The sequence below is a fragment of the Leopardus geoffroyi genome, chromosome C2, assembly GCF_018350155.1.
Source record: "Leopardus geoffroyi isolate Oge1 chromosome C2, O.geoffroyi_Oge1_pat1.0, whole genome shotgun sequence".
Taxonomy (NCBI): domain Eukaryota; kingdom Metazoa; phylum Chordata; class Mammalia; order Carnivora; family Felidae; genus Leopardus; species Leopardus geoffroyi.
This window is the reverse complement of record NC_059333.1, coordinates 38,571,489-38,589,401: the sequence shown is the minus strand read 5'-3', so window position 1 is coordinate 38,589,401 and position 17,913 is coordinate 38,571,489. Positions and strand designations below refer to the sequence as shown.

General features: G+C 34.6%; 1 protein-coding gene across 3 annotated transcripts in view; it reads right to left on the bottom strand.

Moving 5' to 3' along the window:
- CADM2 (cell adhesion molecule 2) overlaps positions 1 to 17,913 on the bottom strand; it is a 1,073,367-nt gene that overhangs the window by 353,447 nt on the left and 702,007 nt on the right. The gene's annotated exons all lie outside the window — the stretch shown is intronic.

Sequence of the window (17,913 nt, the reverse complement as noted above, 5' to 3'; positions counted from 1 at the left end):
TCCTCCCCAAAGGAAATTCCTGCCCTACTCATATTTTTATTGATATATCAATATATCAATATATACATCAATCATTTACTCCTTTGTCATACTTGATATATAATGTGAGTGACCTGCTTTAAAAATGATCAGCCAGATTCTGTCAGAAATAGGTGTTTGGCTAACTAAGAGATCGTGACCAGGGAGCCAAAACTGAAACATCTTACGCTGTACATAGCTGAAGCCAAACTAGAAAGAGAACGGAAAATGGACTACAAACAGGAAAGATGGAGATGACAAGGTTCCTTAGGATGTGCCTTGTGTTCCTCCTTTTCCTCCTTTGGAGAAGCAATAAGTCTCGGTGTCTTGCAGCTAAAATGTCCTAAAAAGATAAATCTGTATAGATATAGATAGAGATACAGATATAGATATAGATCTGTAGGACAAGATCTACTAAATATCTCAACAAATGCAGCTTAAGAGGACACATAACGAAGGCCCCAAGGAGCCTGTAATCAGGAGCTGACTCCTTGTACATACAAACAAGAATATATATATATGTATATATATATATATATATATCTGAGAATATATATATATATATCTGAGAATATATATATATATATATATATATATATATATATATATATATATGAGAATAAACAACATGTACCAGAATACACATTTAAAATGTAAGGGAAAAAACACCCATATACCCAAGTGATTACAGACACCTACGTAATACTGACTCATCTAAGGTGCAGTTTGGACCAGTGGACCTTCTCAGATTGAAGCTTTATTAAAAACAAGTTGACTCCTTATATATTAAAAAAAAAAAAAAGACTAGTTAAATATCCTACATTAATTATTCTGGACAGGACTGGCAAGTGAAGAGTGCTTACAAAGCAGACATAGAAGGTGTCCAGGAAACCCTTCAATGAATTTTGAATGAGCATGTTCTTACTGTATTGCATAGTATAAGACTGCATTAGGGTGCGAGATGGGATTCTGGGCTGCCCATGTTCTGCTGAATGTGAACAGGGACAGATTTTGAAAAACCTTTGAGTCTTTCGAAGTTTATATCTTATTACTCAATGTGTCCTTTCAACCATATAAATCCTTATCTCTTTTTTCAATCAGCTCTTTCTCTTCACTGTCTAGGCCCCTTGTAGGTTTTATGTGTAACTGGGCATTAAAACCTCAAAAACTGAGGATCAGGAAGTATAAGTTCAGAATTCTCAAACTCTCCTTTCTCTTCCATATTGCTCCTTAAGTAGGAGTCTGACTCACCTGAAGATATGCTCCTTCCCCGCATTTGAAAACAAGAAAAACTTTGATAAGTCATTTTCCCTTGTTTTGGTAAACTGATTATTCTCCTAGCATGAATAGATTTTAGACATTTTGTTACATATACTAGGTGTGTACCCAGTAATCTTTTATCTCTGTGCAGTGGAACAACTGACCTCATTAAAAGATTATTAATCATCAAGGAGCAGAGTGGAGAAAAGGCTAGAATAGGTAGAGGAGTCCGGCATTTTCACTTATTGCTAATCCTGTAAATTATCTGAATGGCCTTTAGCTTTTTGGGATTTGAGGAAAGGGCTCCCTGACAAAAGTTTCTTGTCTCCTCCCTTCTGCCTTTTTATTGACAAATAAAAACTGCATCACCTTTTTTGGCAACAGAGAAGGAGGGGTAAGATTAGTAATAGTAAATAAAATCTCTCTAGCTCAAAATGTGAGTCAGAAGTATCAATATAAAGACAATGTATTTTGTCTTAAAAACAGGTGTGTGTGTGTGTGTGTGTGTGTGTGTGAGAGTGTGTGTGTGTATACATTTGTATGTGTATGTGTGTATTGCCATTGAAAAAACCCAGGAAAAATGCAAATCTAGTCGCACTGGGCATCCCTAGTACTCTAATTGAGGTTTCTAAATACATTTCCATGAAAAGAAAACAAGAAAACAGATTTATTGAATAAATACCTTTTAGGGAGCAAAAAAAAAAAAATGTATGGCCCAGAAAGCTAGAAAGCCATAAATGTCTGATGATTTTATGTCAAAAGAATTGAAGAGGCAGTCATTAGTCAAATATTTGACTATTTGAATAATTACTCCAGTGGATGAAGACACATCAACCATGCTGAAATTGATGAACACACTGATCCTCAAAACAAAGAAGCAAAAACATAAACAAACTTCTTTGTTCACCTTTGTAAGATGCCAGGACCTAATTGGTTATTTTTAAGACTTCCAAAAATAAACAAAAAAACAGCAACTTTTTAACCCTTTAGTTGTGAACCAGATAAAAATAAATAAAGCGAGGGGTGCCTCAGTAGGTTAAACAACCGACTCTTGATTTCAGCTCAGGTCATGACTCATGGTTCGTGAGTTCAAGCCCCGCATTGAGACCCTCATTCTCTCTCTCTCTCTCTCTCTCTCTCTCTCTCTCCCTCCTCTCACCTTCCCTCCCTCAATAAATAAACTTAAAAAAATTAAAAGTTTTTAAAGAGTAAAGAAAGTATGATATCAAAAGGCTGAACAAAATAGCCTAATAGAAGGAGCCAGTAGTAGAAGGATAAGGAAAACAAGGGGGGAAAGGCATAAAGGGATTGTGCAGAGAGTAAATGGGCTGCATTTCTGACTGTAAGCCAGAGGTGCTAGCAGGTTTGGCATGGGGGTTCTATGCAGATGGGAGAAAAGCAATAAAAATATAAAGTAAACATTGCCTGTGAGGCTGGGGATGAATTTCAAGGATAAAAATACATTTGCTAAACTTGCAGGCAACACACCCCATGATACCTAAAGCAAAGTAAACTTTGGCCATGATTTCCCCCCCAACAGCAGGTATACCAAATGAGAAATTGCTGGCTACATATAGCCAGAAATATGTATCTAGTCTTGTACAACAAACCAATTCATACAGATGAAAGTGAGTTGAGTGGTGGCAATAATATATAAAGAAAAAGAAATGAATAAATGAAAGTAGAGGGCACTTCTAACCAAAGCTTCCTTATGGGTCCCGGTAGAATTCACCAGTTTAGGACCTGATATGCAGAGACCTTTAGGAAAAATGACTGGAAAATAGATGAATATGTGGAATTTATATAATGATGGCACAAAATGGAATGCTAAATATATGTTTAAGCGCAGCTGAAAATTTTTTGACACTCTTTCCATTGACAGGCGGATCTATGCTCTAAATCTTTGAATCTGAATAAACACCACTTTGCCTAATGGAAGGCAGCAAACGAGATGCCACATGACCTCAGAGGCTACAAAGGCATGCATCTTCCATCCTAGTCTCTAGAAAACTTGGTCTTGGAAGCCTGAGCCTTCACATGAGTCTGACTATCCTAGGGCACATATGCGACAGAGGCCACGAGCATCTGACTAGACATGTCAGTTGTGAATGAAACTTCTTGGACCCTACAGATCAGTTCCCTACAGCTGAGTATCAGTGACTGTCTTCCATTGATGCCATAAAAAGCAGAATTTGCCAGTAGCGACCTGTCCAAATTCTTGATCCTGAAAATCATGAGCTGTGATAAAATAGCTATTGCTTTATCTTTTTAAAATTTTATTTATTTATCTTTGAGAGAGAGAGAGAGAGAGAGCAGGGAAAAGACAGAGCATGAAGAGGAGAGAGAATCTCAAGGAGGCTCCATGCCATCAGTGCAGAGTCCCATGCAGGGCTCAATCCCTCGATCTGTGAGATCATGAACCCAACCAAAATCAAGAATTGAATGCTCAACCGACTGAGTCATCCAGGAGCCCTGTAATGGCTGTTACTTTAAACTTTTGTAGTCGATACAAGGCCAGGGGAATCACAAGATATGATCAGTGAGAATGATGTATCAAATATGTCTACAGTTGATCTTACTTTTAAGCTGTTACTGAATCAGTTAAAAGGCAACACAAAAGTACAAATGATTGGGTAGATGCTGCCCTCCAGGACCTCCCTAGTTCCTCAGCAAAGCACACATATTAAGTTTGGTGATTACTGCAGAACAGAAGTTGCAAATAAATAACTGTCTTCCTGTTTTTCTTCTTATAAAAGTTTTAAATATTTGAGCTATACAAAATTATGTACACGCACATCAGTTATAAATGATTATATAACAAACAAGAGGAATATTCCAGCACACCAAGAAATAGAACATAACCAATAATCTCCGTCTATCCATATGCTTCTAACCTATTTTATATCCTAATCTCTCTGCACTATTAGGGAAAGGGGAAGGCCATGTTGATATCTACCAACTGCCATGAAAACAAGTAATAGCTGCACTACACCAAGAATTACGCAGTTTATAATCACCATTAAAGAAGGAAAGAAACACAACAAAAACATAATTATTTTCTCTTAATCTTCATTCATTATTTCTGCATGCTATCTTACAAATATTCAAAAACAGGTCATGTGTTTTACTGTTACCAAGATCTTAAGCATACATGCAATTACAATGGCATGGGATTGGATTATTTTAATTATATTGTCCATCTACCTCAGCTGGGAAAACTGACATTTTTCAGGATTCACAGCTGCACAGTCATTGTGAGGTTATTTAGCTGCGTGTGATTTTATATGTCTCTCAGTTAAATCACATACACAAATGCAATATCTAGCATTTGGGAACATTATGTCGATCCATGACAGTCCCTAGAGGATTATGGATCTAGAAAACTATGAATGAATTGCAAGGAGAAAAATATATTTCTTTCATCTATGACAGATATAATCTAGCGGCGATATTGTTCCTATTATGGGCAGAGTAGCTAAATGGAGCTGCCTCCTACCTGCAATCAGAAACTTAGACCATAAAGTAGGGTTGGTGGCAATAAATAGGGCTCACTCAAATTTAGGTAGAATTTTGAATCTGTAGCTTGTATTATAGTCACGAAGACCTTAATAATATTGTTTTGTTTATGAAAATATTTCACAGAGATAAGACACTATAGCCCAAAATCTATATCTTTAATTTTTAAAATGAAGTGAAACAGTTTTGAATATGTCATCTAGAATTTATTGGCCAACTTGGTTATCACCTGGTTTGTATGTGACACCATAGTTCCATACACATGCACAAGATATTTTAATCCTTATTAATTAATATCATCTTAGGTAGATATCACACTTACAATAAACTTAAAGGCAACTTCAAGAGTAAATATATTTGACTTCCAATGAATATCAAGAGGCAAAAGAGTATACTGACCCAATAACAAAAGCATTTTATGCATAAATATTAATTATCAGGAACTTCAATCACTAAATAGGGGGTAAATTGTATGTTTCTAACATGTTGTTATAAAACATACCTAAAATAAAACATACTAAAAATTGCACCCCTCTATGTGCAAGATTTTTAAAATATTTTATAGCTTGAAGTCAATTTACCAAACATATATAATCCATTTCCTACTATTATTCCCCAGAAACATGGAAGATCTTTGAGAAATTTAAGTTCACAAAAGAGAACACAATTTATAATGCGATATGATATGGGAAGGTTGTAGCAGAGTTATAAACCAGGATGGACTGGATCAAATGTGAGGGGCAGTTCATTTCCACTATGGTGGTGGGAGTATTCTATTAGAAGGAGAGTGTTATGAGAGTTAAAATTTAAGAGATAAATAGTATCTCAATAAGCAGAAATGAGGTAGGAGCACAATTCAAACTTTAGTAACAGCAAAAATAAATAGAAATATTTGAACATAGAGTGTTCCACGCCTCTACCTTGAACTCTAAAGTACTGAGGACATTGTAAAGGCAGTCAGAGCTAAAGGAGAAAATGAAGGAACATAAATAAGCTTTCTGTCAGTTAAATGAACCATAGTTTGCAGGTTATAGAAACATTTATTTATCATGGTTAATTTTTGTTTTTCTTGAGTAAAGTATTAACACAATTGACTTTATATTCTAAGATAGGAAATTTGCCATCAGTATAGAGTACAAGGAAATTAGACCAATTAGGAGGGCTTTGTAATAGTTTAGTCAAGGTATGAAGGAAACCTGAAATAAATTGTGTCAAGAAAAATTTAAATAAAGATGCAAAATATTTCTGTATCAGGAAGGGAAAAAAACATTGTTTTGGCTCCTTGAATTTTTAGTATACATTTTTTCCCAAAAGATACAAGCTGCAGACTTCAAAACAAAGAAAGTACAATAAAAAGGGAATGAATTATAAAATAGTAGTGTTTATTATTATAATTTACTATATGGAATTTTAGAATTTTCTATACTAGACATAGTCATAAAAAGATAGAAAGAGAGATAAGAGAAAGAGATACAGATAGAGAGAAAACCCAGAATCAAGAATCCCTGACCTAAGAAAACTCTTTAACTTCTTGTTATACCTTTGATAGTCTTCCTAACTCCAAAATGGCGAGACAAATAACATATATATGATTTCTCTATCCACTGAAGTGAAATATTAATACAAGAATGATAGAAACTTGTTAATAAATATAATAACAAAGAATATAACTCTTAATAAATATACTTTCTTACATTTTGTGAACTTAGAAAATCATTTATATAAAACAATAAATGTTTGCCATTATTTTGGCATTTTTGAGGGGAGGTTGGGTTACTATAATCTGGTACTAACCTCTGGGAATACAGCAATAATCAAAAGACAAAAGGACTAAACTTCAGGGGCTTACATCCTAACAGAGAAGGTCAAGGAGAAGGACAGAAAGTTAGTTGTCATTCCATGTAACTCAGGAGATGTACAATTGAAATAACGGGGGAAAGGATTACACACTCCATGGACTCAGCAAAGTCAGAAGTCATGTCATTCATGTTTGGAATCCCAGCGCCTAGCAAGTGTCTGGAGCACAGTAGGTGTTCAATAAATATTAAATTAAATGAAGAAATATATCCATATAAATTTTTATAAATAGTATATTAGTGCCTATTGGCATTTTATATTAAATATTGAACAATATACACACTGCATTTGTCTACTAGGACTGCCATAACAAAATACCTCAAACTGGATGGTGCAAACAATGAAAATTTATTTTCTTACAGTTCTGAGACTACAGGTCCTAAATCAAAGTGCTGTCAGGGCTGATTTCTCCTGAGTCTCCTCTTCTTGGCTTGCAGATGCCCCCCTTCATTACATCCCTCACACAACTTTTTTTCAGTGCACTCACACTTATGGTGTATCTTCTTCTTATGAGAATATTAGCCCTATCTGATTAGGGTCCCATCCTTACAGCCTCATTTAACCTTAATTACCTCCTTAAATGCCCTATCTCCAAATGGAGTCATGTGGTGTCAGAGATCTAACATATGATTGAGAGGGTTGGATTCTGTCCATAGCGCATGCGCTCTCTCTCTCTCTCTCTCTCTCTCTCTCTCTCTCTGTCTCTGGAAGAATGGATTAGAATTGGAATAAGAGTTGAAGTCAGGCTATATACTAAATATTTCTTTTCTGGTAGTTAAAGAAACCAACCTATTCTATTATTGGAATAGAAAATAACTGGTGATGAGTAAGTAACCAGAGGGAGTTGTTCAATCACTGATTGTGCATAAATAGGATGTTTTAGATGAACTGATAGTTAAATTTATTATTTCAAGTGGTTGAAACCTTCAAATGGTTTGCCAAAGTGATTATGGCACTTTTCATTCCAAGCAGTAGTTTATGAGAATTCCAGTTCCCCAACATCTTCGCCAAGACTTAGCACGCTCAGCCTTTTTCATTTAAGATATTATAATAGGTATTTAATGGAATTTCATTGTGATTTTAATTTGCATTTCACTAATGGTGTGATACCTCGATTCATTTGCCCCTTTGACATTTTCTTTGGTGAGGTGACTGTGCAAATCTTTTACATATTTTTAAACGTATTGTTTGTTTTATTATGGAATTCTGAGTGGGGGAAATATATATATATATATATATATATATATATATATATATATAATTTTGAGTAAATATATACCTGGTGCCTATTTCACGCCCATGGTCCATGAGTTTCTGTGTTTCATAACTGCTAGTTTTTGTAAAATCAAGTTGAGAAACTCTAGACCGTTGAAGGTGAAATAGCAGAACTATGCATATCCTAGTCATCCACACATTTCAATCCTATATTCTCATATTAACACACTGATCTCTTTTGGTTTGAAATGTCTTCCTCTTCCAATAAGTAGAAGAAGATTAAGAATATCCAATAATGCTTACTAATAAATCACAAAATTGTATACTTATTTCCTTCTAAGAATGTAGTTTCCAAATATCCTTTCTTTCATCTTGAATTATATTATTTCTAGTAAACTTTCCATTCTTAGATGAAGCAGTAATGTATTCTAGCATATCTTTCCCTTTACACAATTTTAGTTACTTTAATTCTGTTTCACCTTTTTTATCTCCATGATCTTTCATTTCTTTGTTTCTGTGTCTCCTAACATATAAAGATTATTAATAATAATGAATAATAACATTAAAATCAACACTGGCTGGATTATATTTGACTTACTATAACTGCATTCTTTTAAGTTTTCTAACTATAAATTATTTTGAATGTTCTAGTCTATAGATAAGTGATCCTTTAAAAAAAGTTTATTTATTTATTTTAAGAGAGAGAGAGAGGGAGGAGCAGGGAGAGGGAGAGTCAGAATCCCAAACAGGCTATGTGCTGTCAGCATAGAGTTTGATATGGACTTGATACAACAAAATATGACATCATGACCTAAGCTGAAATCGAAAGTTGGATGCTTAACCAACTAAGCCACCCAGCCACCCCAATAGGTAAGTAGTCCTAATTAATGTTGTTAACATTCTGTTAACCAAGTAAATCTATCATCATCAAAAAAATTTTTTTGTGGCATGTAGTACTATTTTCATTCAGTTGAGGGTTATTTGAATAAATATTACATTTATAGATATTTGACAGCAAATTAGAGTTTTCTAAACTAACATTTTGATATCATACTTGATTATGTAAAATGGGAAAAAGTGATTTATAGATGTAAATATTTTACATAATTAATTATTGTAGTCCATAAACAACTTTAGGCCAAAGATTGCTAGCCTTCTACTATTAATTTTTCTTGGTATAAAAATTAATAATCATCATCAAAAATAGTGTCAGCCAAAACAAAAATGTCAGCCATTACATAAACCTTAAAGGTATATACTAAAATATATATTTCTAAATATTTAATTAAAAATGCATTAAAATTTAAAGGATACCAACTACTATTGTCATTTTAAAAGTATATACAAGGCAACTGAGAGGATAAATGTGGCCATTATATTGACTTTTTTTCAATATATACATGACTAATGTCAGTAGAAAGTGAATGAAGACTCAAGGTAAAATTAAAACCAAAATAAAAGCACTAATGATAAAACTTTAACCGTCATATTTACTGTTAGAAATGTAGTAGATGCTAAACATAAGAAACTGTGTTGTAGTTTGTGATTTTATGCAGCTGGAATTTAGGCCATCATCAACAGCTGCCTGTGTACTTCACATAGCAAAATGTATGTATTTATAAGTATAGAAGAGAACTTTAGCTTATGCCTTTAAGCAGAAAACAAATAACAAGATATTTATATTTAAACTTCTATAACCAAATAAAATTATGTGTTTGTGTAAATCGAGGCTTCCTATTACCATCATTATTCCCTATAAGTAAGAGATTGGATGTTTGAATTGCACGATGCATTACAGTTATTCTATTAGAATATATGGCTTTAGTCTGTGATTTTATCCAGACAAACAACCCACAGTCAGTAGCTACACTGGTGAATAAGAGCGGTCTTCATGTGTCTTACAGCCTAGATTTGGAAGTTAGTGTTCTCATGGGGAGAAAAGTGTGAGAGGTAAGGGGATGTGCCCAGCTGTCATTTGTGACAAATATGTTGTCATTTTTTGACCAATGGGTCTCAAACACTGATGCACACTGGAATCATGGGGATCCTTTAAAATGCAGATTCTGATGAATTCTGAGGTGCAGCCAGAGTTTCTGTATTTCTAACAAGATCCCAGGTCACTGATGCTGCGTATTGGGGAATATGTTGAATGCCAAGGCTTCAGACTATGTTCCAAGTACACAAGACCTTAGAACTAGCTGTCCAAATGTATTTGAGACATTTCAGAACACAACTGGGCCTCTCCTCTGGTTTGCCCACTGCCAAATTAATAGGCAATTGTCTTTAGGGGTACGGATGCAGAGTTGACATATGATGTGGGATATCCATACTCACAAGCAAAGACACCTCTTACTAAGTCTGTGAGGAAAGGTAAGCAGACAAGGACCAGGGGTAAGTTCTATGTGCATCATCATGTTAAGTGAGGAATTCAAAGTAATCCAAGAGCACTAAATTCAAACCAATTCTTCCAGGCCATTAGGGAGATATATTTGTCAAGGTAGGAGATTTGAACATATTCTAATTAACAGTTTATTAGCATGATTTACAATTTTTTAAATATTAAGAACTATGGTTATGTGTGTTTTCATTTGTTCTCTTGTTTCACACCTTGCAAATGTTAGGGCTGGCCTGCTCCAGTTATATTCAGGAGAAATTGTTTTTAGGGGTTGCTGAGGAGAGTAGCTCTCTGCTACAGCACACAGATACACAAATACCCAGAGAGGTGTGTAAATCTAGATCTAGTGATATTATCATATATGAATTGTTCTAGTGAGTACTTATTTGAAGGATTTATTGTCTCAAGAGTTACATCTTGTGGGAGAAAAAGAAAAGAAATAAATTCAGATATTTGGATTCTACTAACATTTCCACTATTTTCTATGTGACTGAGGAAATCAAGAACACAGTTGAAAGTACAAAAAGATAGCTTTCCTACTGGCCCCAGGTTGGCTCATTATTATCCCAGGCAAAATGAGCATTTTGTCATGTTAAATATTTCTATAATTACTCAGTAAAGCGAATTTGACCTTCAGCATCACAAAGGATGAATCAATCATAATTTGGAAAGCAAACTTTAACCTTGTATTTTGCCTTTCATGTAATCGTGAATATATAAGGTGCTATAATATTAAAAGAATTCATGGGAATAAGGGCAAAATCAATATTTTATGTTTGAAGTTATTAGATTTCCACTAAAGTTTCTGTTCATCAAAAAAAGACGCACACAGCTCTATTGCAGTCATTCTGCTTTCCACCTAAGACGGGAAGAGCATCATATAAGCAAATCAGACAACCATAAAGAACAATATCGTGTTAGAATAATTCTGAATAAACACATTAGGAAACTTTGAGGCTTCTAGGAGGAATAGTGAACCGTCAAAAATACTTTGCCCCCTGCCATTTGTCAACCTTTTATCCCCCTAGGTGGGGGGAACAATACAAAGTTAAATGATTTAGGATGTAGTTCCTTCTAAGATATACCTCTGTGATTAAATATATTTATTATCTAAGTGGCACTCACAGTGGAAATATTTTTATTCTGTTCGTATTATTTTATCCACACCGCATAAGTACACTGGAACAATAAACCCCTCAGCTCTTTTGAAATAACTTCTTTAACCAAAAAGAGAAGAAAGTGTCGGCACATATTCAATAAGACATGAGATTAGTTTTACCTTGGGGCATGTTATTCACACCCACCAAAATCTCCTACACTTGAAAATACCTTTATTTCTTATAATTCTGCCACGATTGTGGAAATTAAAAAAAAAAAGAAAAGAAAGGACACCAAAATCATTAAATGGTCCTCTTGAAACAATATAAAAAAGATATGCAAAAATATCTTTAATAAGGTAGAATTCAGGACCCTCTTTGTATTAAACACAGAATGGTAATTTGGCTCTTACTTAAAAAGGAAGCTTTGGAGTCAATCTCATTTCAGAAATTATTATAAGACCTTACACAGAAAATGAGAAAAAAATTACTGTTGCTGCAATTTTTACTGTATAAATTATTTTTAGCTACCTTAAATTATGTATTCAATATTTGCAGTGTCATCTGAAAATATGTAAGTCAAACAAACATTCTTCTGGGCTTAAACTTCAGTTTGGTGAACACTTTTGCATACCACTCTGCTGAAACGAGCTTCCTATAATGCTCAAAAGATCATCTGAGGAAATATGAAAAATTTCTATGAAAGAATTCTATCCCAATGTAGAAATGTGGGGAGATAACCTAATAGATTACTGAATAGGACCAGATTTCCCTCTATCTTTTAGAAAGGCAAAAATTTAAAGATGAGGAGATTTTTAAAGAATTATTTTTGTGTTTTGGGCAATCAGTCAAGACTGATCATATTAGTGATTTATTTCCAATCTCTTTTTATACCAAATATTTTACCACTTTATTATTCTCGGTGTTTTAGTGCTCACTTACTCCTGTAATGGCAAGTGGGTGCTCAGACACACTGTGATTTTTAGCTGTATCATTTAATTTTTCAGCTGAGCTTTAGGTAATAAATCTGTTGTCAGCCTGTCTATTTGTGTCACTCTGAGACACATGAGGAATGAAGCTTCGAGAAAAGCAAACCAAAGCGCATTCTTTGCTTCATAGCTAAAAGCAACAGATCAACAGCTAAATAAAAATGCCTGTCTCTTCCACATTGCAAATTGCACGTTAAGCCCTTTAGCACATTTTTCTTCACTTCCAAACCAAGTTATCTACGCAAAATAATACAGGTATTTGCATAATCCTGTTGTTACATTTTTGCAATGATTTTAACCTGGAAATTAGTAAATAATTAGTAAGAAGCCATGGACCAAATTTAACTTGGGATTCTATAAGTAAAAGTATGATATTTAAAATTTTTCTGTGTGATAATAAGAAGCTAAAGGGGAAAACAGTGGAAAGAAACTTTCAGAAATTTATCATGAAAATTTGAGAAATCATTTGACTTCACTGGTGTCAGTTTCATCACCGGCAAAATGAAGCAGACAGTTTTAGATGATTTCTAAGGTCACTTTCAGCTCTAACATGCTAAGCCACTCTAATTATCATAAATCACACACTGCTTCTCATTCACATATATATGACTTAAAGATGATTATCATTTAAAGAAAGCCGCATATTTAAGGTATGCCACTAACTCTCCACTGCAATTCACGATGTTCATTAAATTTTGTTATAGATGGGAAATTCTTCAACTTCACCTGCAGCACTTAGCTTAAAGATTAGGTAGAAAGTGCTTTTCAAAATATACTTGCAAAAACTGATAGTCTTCTTCTTATCTCTCTATATTAATTTAATGCTGAATGTAATCAGCATGCTTAATGAACTATAAATCTCACAGCTGCCTCTGGACCCTATATGGTAATGTCATCTCAGGATGCATTTTCTCTTCCATGCATTTTGTTATTAATGTAAATTTTTTATTAATAGTGACCAGTCATGAAAATCACTGCCTATATATAGGTCCCAATGTGACAAAGCCTATTCTTGTATGCGGTGATAGAATTTTTCATGACATGTTGAGCATTTATTTTCAGGAGCTGTCCAGCATCTAAAAGAGCTCTGTTAACACAAACAAGACTTCAGGTTCTTCTCATTTACTGTCTGATGAAAATCGAATAACAGTATGCATGCCAATAAAGGACCATGAATTTTTTATATATTTTGTTCCTTTTCACTCTTTCAAATACCAGTATTCTCTGAAGTGATTACACAGTCCTCTGTTAGGAACCTTATCCCCCAGGTGGCAAGAGGCCAAAGGAACATGAGCTTGAACTGACCTTTGGATAAGTTTGCACCATTTTTGCAGCTTCATAGGAATATCAGACTAACTGCAGAAAGCAAGCAATTCATAAATCAGGAGAATGAAGAGCAAAGTGCTAATTACAGAAATATTTTTGAATTTCTCTGAATTTGAATATTGTCTAATAGCAAAGTTCCATTAAAATGGTAAGAAAAATGTGAGTATACACACACACGCGCATATACCTATACCCACATATATACACACACACAAAATTTGTCACTTTATTTGCAAGGTGTATGACACAATTAGTTCTTCAATGGTTATCTATTAATCCCGTCATTCAGTAAACATTTATAGAGCACATAGAACACTGACTATAGGTTAAATATACTAAGAAACACTAGGGCATAATCTAACAAAATACTAAACTCAGCATTCTTTTTTAAAACTTTTTAAATATTTATTTATTTTTGAGAGAGAGGGAGAGACAGAGTGTGAGCAGGGGAGGGACAGAGAGAGAGGGAGACACAGAATCCAAAGCAGGCTCCAGGCTCTGAGCTGTCAGCACAGAGCCTGATGTGGGGCTCAAACTCACAAACCACAAGATCACGACCTGAGCCGAAGTCGGACGCTCAGCCGACTGAGCCACCCAGGCGCCCCTTAAACTCAGCATTCTCAAGTTACTGGAGTCCAGTTATGCATGGGATATATGGCTATTGATGGAGGGTATTGTGTTTATCTATTATGGTAGAAATAGGTTATTGTTTTTGTAAAATTTTAAAGATCAGTACCCTGTCGTTTCTCTAGAAGAGGCTTAATCAAAATTAAAATTCAGCCCCAAATGATTTTATTAACTTTTATTTACAATGATAAAAAATTATGTATTCATCATCATGTCTTAGAAGTATGAAGAATTCGGTAATTTCTCTGATCTAAACTGATATTCTCACTTCATTTTATAAAATATAATACAAATTCACAGTTTTCAAAATTAATCAAAAGTATTCTTTATGGGACATTTCCCTGTGTCTAAAGGGCTTTTAAAAACTTCACTCTCTCATGTTAATAATAATGGAGAAGCTCGCATTCCAATGGGTTTTTCTTTTCTTTACTATATTTTATAATGTTTTATAAGATTTTATGTTAGCTTACTCCTGGTATTAAATGGACTGTGATAATTCAGTGTCTTATAAATCATCCAAATTCTTCACATACCAAAGTGACTATTTGCCCTACTATTTAAACAATTTACAAAAATACTCAGTAGAGAGGAAAATGATATTTAGCAAGAATTCCTCAGGAAGAATAAAAGAATCTATGGGTTTTATTCAAATTCCAAAATAAGGCCAGCTGACAACAAGTGATTTACTTATAGTGGTTACATAAAAAGCTCAGTGTAGCCCCAGGCGGCCTTCAGACACGGTGACTGCCTGACAAATGGCAGAGCTCAGCTTGGGTCTGCGATTGGAAGCAATCCCCGAATTAATCGGAAAAATTGTCAAAGGCGCTACCGTTCCCCCAAAGTGGAAACAAGCATAATACAATCTAGAAATTGGATTCCTAGGAAAAATGCATAAGTCAAGTTAGCAAGAAGTTATTGTGTACCTATTATGTTCCAATATTGTTCAAAGTGTTCCATGGGATAGAAAATAAATACTGTATTTGTCACGTTCTCCTCATGGGAGTCTGCAATCTTATTAGAGAGAAAAGACTTATATACATAAGACAATAAGAGACCAACCTCATCACTCACCCAGTTCACTCTGGTCCATTCCCACTGGCTTTTCTCCTACTCTTCGAATGTGTAATACTCCTTCCCTCTTCATATCTTCTGCAAATGTTTTGCCTTGCAAACTCTGATTTCTCCATTAGATTTCAGTTTAATATTGTTTTCTCAAAGAGGTTTCCCTGATACTTCTCTACAAGAGAATATAAACTAACCCCTCCAGTTTTATTCTTTTTTAGTGCCCCATGTATTCTCTTTTAAAAGATTGAGCTGACATTGTGTGTAGGATGATTAAAGAGTAAGGACTCCAAAGATTAGTATCAGTGAAAGACTAAAGATATGAAGAACTCAGTTAGCAATCAGCACGAAATTGGAACCAGTACTAGTTAACCCAGTACTAGTTGAAAACTCACTACTCCAGAAATAACTCCAAGACCTCACAACTCCTGAGATAGCCACGTATCTTATACGGAGTGAATAAGGTCCTGAACTAGGGTAAGATGCCAATGAAGATGACCTTCTCAATCTCCCTCATTCTTCTGTTGCATTATGTTTCCATGGCTCACTGCCACTGAAAATCTTCCCTGGAACATTAATCTCACTCCTATTCTCTGCATTCAAAGCACAGCTCAATTTCTACCTCTCAGAGAAAACTAGTCTGACACAAATATGACACATGGACTTCTCAGAAACCTGACTTCTCACTGGTCAGTTCCATGTAGTAGAGCAAATCGTTTTCTAACATAACATTGCATTATTCTCCCATTTGAAGTAAATTCCTGTGAAGTAAGACTTTACGTTTCTGATTTCTTAGGTATCTCCATGTAGGGCTGTAGGTATAAAAAGTAATGATTTCTTTTTGGAATTTTATTCTTTACTTCCTGAGTCCTAGGATAGCAAAGGCAGAAAGAGTCCTAGAGGTCAAGTGGCAGAGCTCTCATAAAATACATGGATTCACTCCATAATCATCAGAAATGTCATTAATGATATTCTGCTTGTCTATCTCTAGTACAGGAAAGATCAGTACTTCATCATACCACATTTTTGGAAGCCTTGTCCTTGAGCAATATTTCCAAGATATGCAAACATAAATTCTTCAATGGTGCTTCATGTAGCTACTCCTATCCCATTCGGACAATTTCCTTAGTTCCCATCGTTCACCATTCAGTTATGTATTTTGCCATTTCTAATTTTCTCTACGTTTGTTAAAAAATATTTCCTTATTGTATGCATACATTTTCCCATAATCTATTTTAAGCAAATAAGTCCTTTAAGACTAGGAAAGCACGGAGTTTCTTTTAATTATTTTTTTTATTCCGCTCCTAATTTATCTTAATATAATAAATTAATAAATTCTCAATAAACATTTTAGTTTATAATTTGGGGCTATTTCCCCAATCATGTTCATGTAAAATAGCTTCTCTACCCTGCTACTCTTATATCTTTGCACTAACCAGTTCTCATTGCATCTGGAGAATTAACTGACATTGTAGAGGTAGAACCTGGATAAATACCATGAACAACATCAAGTTGTAACAAATAATAAGCTAAAAATATACTCATGTTCCTGGCTTATCAAGCATTTGGTTGAATCTTACCAGATCACAATCCCAAAAACTGCTAAAATCATTCCCTTTGTTAAAAGCAAAAACAAAACCTTATGACTGTATATATACTGTATACAGAAAACATTTAATATAAGCATTTAATCAGTAAGTCAATACATAATGAAAAGTGTCATGAAACTGAAAAAGTTAATTCAATGTTAAGCTACATTATCATAAATGTCCTATGAGGGCCTAGGTAGTGATAGTCCCACACCACTGTTCATTGTATAGACAACACCTCCAAGCTGTATATAATCTAGGATGCCACACTTTTAAGGTGATTAAAAAAAGGGGGGTGAGGGAGGGTGTTGTTCCAATGATGAACAGGATGACAAGGAAATGTTAAAGCAACTGGGAATGCCTAACTTGGAGAGATAAGATGCTTGAAAAGAAAAGGCAGTTTTCATATAATGGGAGGATTGTCAAATGGAAGAAAAATAACATATGTTCATAGACTATAAAAGATATAACTGAATTCTATGGAAAGGAACCAAATATCAGCTTGATAAAAGGAAGTTGTTTCCATTGGTCAGTGTGCAATCAAGATGGAAATCTCTGTGTGAATGAGAAGTCATTTTGGATGGTAGTAAGATGACTTCTTTTTTTTTTATTTATTTTTTTTTAAAGTTTATTTATTATTGAGAGTTAGAGAGAGACAGAGCATGAGCAGGGAAGGGGAAGAGACAGAGGAGGAGACACAGAATCCGAAGCAGCCTACAGGCTCTGAGCTGTCAGCACAGAGCCCGACGGGGGCTGGAATTCACAAACCTCGAGATCATGACCTGAGCCGAAGCCGGAGGCTTAACCGACTGAGCCACCCAGGCGCCCCGTAAGCTGACTTCTTAATCTCACTATTCTGCTCTATGCTACAACAATCAAAATTATATTTTTAACAAACATCTGTACAATTTAAGACAGGTTAAAGAAAAAGAAGAGCATTCAGATTTTTAATCTCAAAACAG